The 6,627-nt window shown below is 46.4% G+C and overlaps 1 long non-coding RNA gene across 1 annotated transcript; it reads right to left on the bottom strand.

The window, feature by feature from the left end:
* Positions 1-3,192: 3,192 nt before the first annotated feature.
* LOC134965647 (uncharacterized) lies at positions 3,193-4,511 on the bottom strand. Its single transcript, XR_010188482.1, has 3 exons — positions 4,399-4,511; positions 4,065-4,239; positions 3,193-3,966 (listed from the first exon to the last, which is right to left on the bottom strand). It is a non-coding gene; the product is annotated as an uncharacterized LOC134965647 (long non-coding RNA).
* Between the last annotated feature and the right edge of the window lie 2,116 nt (positions 4,512-6,627).

Raw genomic sequence — 6,627 nt, 5'->3', positions numbered from 1 at the left:
GGGTACCCTGGGGGAGTGGGGACCCCTTCAATCAAGGGGTCCACCCCCCAGCCACCCAAGGGCCAGGGGTGAAGCCCGAGGCTGTCCCCCCATCCAAAGGCTGCGGATGGGGGGCTGATAGCCTTGAGAAAATTGAAAGAATATTGTTTTTTCCAGTAGTACTACAAGTCCCAGCAAGCCTCCCCCGCAAGCTGGTACTTGGAGAACCACAAGTACCAGCATGCGGGAGAAAAACGTGCCCGCTGGTACCTGTAGTTCTAATGGAAAAAAAATACCCAAATAAAAACAGGAGACACACACCGTGACAGTAAAACTTTATTTCACACATGTCGACACACACATACTTACCTATGTTGACAGTGGCGTAACTAGAAATTTATCTCCCCCAAGCCAAAAACTTCTTCGGCGCCCCCCCCCCCCCCATCCCCCATAATTGGGAGGGATAAAGGGGTAAATATGCGCGCGCCAGCAAAAAAGGGGGCGTGGATTCGTTGGGATGGGCGTGGTTTCGTTGGAATGGGCGTGGCATTGCAGGAAAAGACTACCTTATACCCCAGTTTTGCAACCTGCACGCCCAGACGTTGGCCACCACAGGAAGGAAAAATAATCCTGATTCATGCCCCTTACATTATTTGTAATTTTTCCTCCTTATAGTAATGCCCAGTATACATTATGCCACATACTGCAATGGCCCTTAGACAGTATGCCACACACAATAATGCACATGACACAGTATGTACACACCATAATGCCCCTGACACATTATGCCACACACCGTAATGCCTGTGACACATTATGACAGGAATCGCAATGCCCGTTATACATTATGCTACACACTGCACTGCCCCTGATACATTATAGCACATACAATGTCTGTGACACATTATGACACACACTGCAATGTCCGTGATACATTATACCACACACTGCAATGCCCGATACATTATAGCACATACAATGCCTGTGACACATTATGCCACACACTGCAATGACCTTGAGACATTATACCACAATGCCCGTGATATAGTATACCATACACCGTAATGCCTGTGACACATCGCAATGCCCGTTATACCCTATGCCACACACCGCAATGTCCGTTATATATTATGCCACACTGCAATGACCCTGAGACATTATACCACATACCACAATGCCCGTGATATAGTATACCACACACCGTAATGCCTGACACATTATGACACACACCGCAATGACCGTGATACATTATGCCACACACTGCAATGACCCTGAGACATTATACCACATATCACAATGCCCGCGATATAATATACCATACACCGTAATGCCTGTGACACATTATGACACACACCGCAATGTCCGTGATACATTATGCCACACACCGTAATGCCCATTACACATTAAGTCCTACAGTAAGGCTTCTAATTACTTTTCAATTACCTGCTCGTTGTCAGGGGTTTCATGCACTGGGTGTCATGCTCGTTGCCAGGGGTTTTATGCTCTTGGTTCCATGCACGGTGCCAGGGGTTTTCATGCTCAGGGTGTCATGCTCGTTGCCAGGGGTTTCATGCACTGGGTGTCATGCTCGTTGCCAGGGGTTTCATGCACTGGGTGTCATGCTTGTTGCCAGGGGTTTCATGCACTGGGTGTCATGCTCGTTGCTAGGAGGTAGTCCTTGTTGCTAGGGCTGTGCTCCCAGTGCCACATATGTCTCCAGTGCCAGATATTCCCCCACGGTGCCAGGTACTCACATGCCCCCAGTGCCAAATATAGCCCCCCCCATGTGCCAGGTACACATATACCTCCCCAGTGCCACATTATCCCCAGTGCCAGATATTCCCCCACAGTGCCACATTTGCCCCCAGTGCCAAAATATGCCCCAGTGCCAGATATTCCCCCCCAGTGCCACATATGCCCCGTGCCAGATATTCCCCCCCCAGTGCCACATATTGCCCCCCCCCAGTGCCACATATGCCCCAGTGCCAGATATCCCCCCCCGTGCCACATATGCCCCAGTGCCAGATATTCCCCCCCAGTGCCACATATGCCCCGTGCCAGATATTCCCCCCCAGTGCCACATATTGCCCCCCCCAGTGCCACATATGCCCCAGTGCCAGATATCCCCCCCCCCGTGCCACATATGCCCCAGTGCCAGATATTCCCCCCAGTGCCATAAATGTCCCCAGTGCCAGATATTCTCTCCCCCCCCCCTCCCTGCCAAATATGCCCCCAGTGCCAGATATTCCCCCCAGTGCCATAAATGTCCCCAGTGCCAGATATTCCCCCCAGTGCCATAAATGTCCCCAGTGCCAGATATTCCCCCATTGCCAGATATGCCCCCTCAGTGCCAGATATGCCCCCTCAGTGCGTCGTTCCCCCCCCCCTTCCTCCTCCGCCGCCGCCGCTCCCCTGCTGTTAGGAGGGACACAGAGGGCACAGTGCGCGCCTCTCCTGTGTCTCCGGCGGCCGCGGGTCATTGTAATAAAGGAAGTGCTCACGAACGGCACTTCCTTTATGAGACCCGCGGCCGCCGGAGACCCAGGAGGGACACAGGAGAGGCGCGCACTGTGCCCTCTGTGTCCCTCCTAACAGCAGGGAGGAAACGAGACCGCAGACTGACATGCGGACGCTCGTCCGCATGTCAGTCTGCACTAAATCAGTGGCGCCCCCGCAGCCCCTCGCCCCCAAGCCACCGCGAGGGCTGCGGGGGCAGTAGTTACGCCACTGTATGTTGACTGTTTTCTGCCCAGCGATATCGGTGATCACACGGGCTCAGCAAGATCACTCAGCACACAGAGCTGCACCAGCGATGTGTGCTGAGCGATCTGTCACTGCCCGTGTTTGCAATAGAGAAAACATGGGTGATGACTAGATCTTTCAAGCATGCAGGGACGCACATCACTATCGCTATAGTCCATACACACATAGAGATTTGTGCTGTATTTCTAAGTGACTCAGCAAATCAATTAGAAAAGCAGCCCAAATCGCTATGTGTGTGTGATCGTATTCAGGTCATTCTGATGTACAGTATTGCCAGCTTTAGAGTCCAGTTCTTAATTGTGTAGGTGTGAAAATCTCAGTGTGAGAGGCCTTTGAAGTAGATTCCTTGGGGAATAGAGTTACAGCACAGTAACGTGTATTCTGGGTGGGGGAAGGGCTGCTTTCCTGGAATTTGAAATAAACAGTGAACTTTTAGCAATTCAGAGCCTCAGTTTATTAATGCAAAAATTGGGGTTATTTGTTACTCAGAGCACAGAGGTGAATGAAGTCTAAAGTGACATTAAAGAATAAGTTAATTAAAACCTAATAGTGCTACAAGGTAATGGAACATATTATAAGACTTTGCAATGATAAAATAATTCCAACTAAATAGTATAAATATACTGTAAGTTAGACAAAACTGAATGCAATCACTTGGATGCTTTGTACAATCCATACACAATTACAAAATACAGTGTTGCAGAGGTGACTACTTTTTTTTTTTAAACAATTTTCAAGATTGCATAACAAATGTAATACTAGGGTGAAGTACATGTTACAGATAAAATATAACAAATTAATTAATTTAAGCAGGTAGTCTAATTTTGATATTTCAAGCATTTGCAGAAAGGATGAGTACGATAGGTAAAGGGCCCTTTATGCAAATTCTATGCATTATTCGTTTGCGTACTGTCTTTTTTGATGTGTCGACATATGGCCTGTCGACCAATATTGGTCGACCTAATGACTGTTGACCTTCTTTTTGTCGACAATATGATCCATTCCAATTACATGCAGCTGGCTTGTCCATTTCTTTCTATAATCACTGGCAGCACAGAAAATAAATGGTCTACATAATTATTACAGGTCTCCAATGTAAGTACGTTTTTCCAAAATGTATTGATGCCATCAATCAGTTGCTCTTTTGTCCTTGGCTTACATTGAGAACGAATATAACTTTTCATTTGAGACCACACTAGCTCGATAGGATTCATGTCCTGTGATCTGTGAAAAGTCAATAAAGGGAGAGAATTTAAATATGGAATATTTGGCATTTCATGCTTTACAGGAAGCATCAGTCTACAGGGCAAAACTGTACTTACTCTGGTGGTGTGCGTTACCAAATGATGCCTTTTTCCTCTATGAATTTGGCCGAAGCACTATGTTTTGGATCATTGTCCTGGAACATTCGATGTCCAGATGACCAATACTTTCTTACATACGGCACTAAAGTATCATTAATGATCATGGACTGGAAGAATGTTTTATCCATGATACCTGACGTAGAACAATAAAAAAAACAGGATTTTATATACCTACCAGTAAATCCTTTTCTCGTAGTCCATAGACTTACAGTAGTCACTGGACAGTAGTTCTAAATAGAAAATATTGAAAAACAACATAGTAATGTACATTACTACTGTACTTTATATGTACCTTCAAAAATTAAAATTGGTCCTGGGCCTCTGCGGGAGATACCACCCCACACATGTACTTTTAATGGGTGCTTTGGAGATGGCTTAAATGATAAATGGCCACGTTTGCGGAAGGACCTCCTTGCAAACCTCTCAAGTGCTACAGAAGTTTCATCTGTAAATATGACATTGTCAAAATTTTCTCCAATAGCAATCCATTGACGAGCCTGTTGAACTCTCTTTTCCTTGTTAACATCTCTAATCATGTGAGTCATCCTGTGAAAGGAATGTAAAATGGGATACAGTTTACAGTGGGAATAGGATAATTGAGCGTCCAAACTAAGATAATGTTAAAGAAAAATCAGATGCTGATTTCAGAGATGTAATTAGTTTACCGCACTGTATACAAACTGTATAGAAATTGTATTATAATTGTAATTGAAATTTCAATTTACTGTACAGTACCTAGCACCGGCATAAGTCCAACCAAGTTGCCTCCGCATTCTTTTTATGCTACTACAGGAGATGTCAAGGCCATACTCAGCTTGCAGAATACGACGGAGTTCTATGGCAGTAAGCTCATCATTATCAGCAGTCAGCTCATCTACTATTTTCTTGACTCTCCTAAAGTACAGTCGATGAAAAATTAGAGATTATAATCAAAATGTAAAGTACTATCTATAGTATATCTATGCCATATCAGCAAGAATACAGTATTGTCAAAGAGTTTAAATAAAAACAAATGACAAGGGTGTATCGTACTGTATGTGTATCGGCAGAGCCGGATTAAGACCATGGGGGGCCTGTGGCTCTTAATACTGTGGAGCCTCTAATAAAAAGAAGGCAGCTGAATATATATATATATATATATATATATATATATGCAGCAGCTTAATGTGCTCCCCAAGCAGCACACGGCGGACCTCCTGACCTGCCCTGCACTACCGCACTGCAGCAGTGGCCACACAGACAGGACAGCTGAGCTGAGCGACGGCTCAGCTGTCCAATAATGTATGAATGAAGTAGCCAGTCATTGGATGGGCACGCAGGCTGCAGGGACTGGCTGCTTCATTCATATATTATTGGACAGCTGAGCTGTCGCTCAGCTCAGCTGTCCTACCTGTGCGGCCGCCTATGCAGCGAGGACGTGAGCCGGGAGCCCAGCACCGCAGATTGGATCGGAAGAGAGATCCGATCTGTGGTGTGGCAGGGGGCCCTTTGGAAAGGGGGGCCCGGGGTACGTACTCCCCCCCCCCCTTTAATCTAGCTCTGTGTATCGGTGCTCTCTCCTCCAGCGATTTTGAGCTGAAAGCAGCTCCCTTTTGGTTGTTTGAGCTGCTTTTGTGAATAATGTTGAAAAGCATACCATATAGATGCCTCTGTTGAAGTCACAGTATTTGCGGTCATCCTCCTGGCTAATGCTCCTACCGGTAGCCTTTTAGTTGGAGTGGACATCTTATTCGCTTTAACCGCAATGTGACCGCTTGTCCTCCCGGCCGGTACTTTCACTCCTGGCCTTATCCGGAGTCAATGGGCAGATGGTTACACAGCCATTTCCCTGCTTTGGGGATGTGATTCAGCCAGCCAGCTGATGGATAATGATCCGCTGCAGTCTGTGTATGGAGATGGTGACAGACGCGTTTCCCAGCCTACTCAATAGCATCGGCCGCTTCCTCAATTTTTTTATTTTTTATGTGATGCCGGCCAGCACTAAGTATAATTGTGAAAAGGAATATTGATAGAAATAAAAATATTTTTTAAATATCCACAACAGATGTGTATAGCGCTCTCTCGATTGTTTTTTTCTCTAATTCAGATCTATTCACTTGCTAGCTATTTTTTGCAGCGCTGCGAACAGATAGACGCCACCTATAGGGGAGTGTACTTTAGCTTTGCAAGTGTGCGAACGCGTGTGCATCCGCCCTGTACAAAAACAGCTTGTGCAGTTTCTGAGTTGCTCTGACCTAACTCAGCCGCAGCGATCCCTTCAGCCTATTCAAGCCCGGAATTGACATCAGACACCCACCCTGCAAATGCCTCAACACGCCTGCGTTTTTCCAGACACTCCCAGAAAATGGTCAGTTGACACCCACAATCGCGCTCTTCCTATCAATCTCTTTGCGATCGGCTGTGCGAATGGATTCTTCGCTAGAACCAGTGCACAGCAACGATCCGCTTTGTACCCATACGACGTGCCTGGAAAAATTGACTACTGGGACCTACACACGTAGCGATTTAGGCTGCTTTTCTA

Source organism: Pseudophryne corroboree, chromosome 10 (genome assembly GCF_028390025.1).
Source record: "Pseudophryne corroboree isolate aPseCor3 chromosome 10, aPseCor3.hap2, whole genome shotgun sequence".
Lineage (NCBI taxonomy): Eukaryota > Metazoa > Chordata > Amphibia > Anura > Myobatrachidae > Pseudophryne > Pseudophryne corroboree.
Note: the sequence above shows the minus strand (reverse complement) of the source record. Positions and strands in the feature narration are given on the sequence as shown.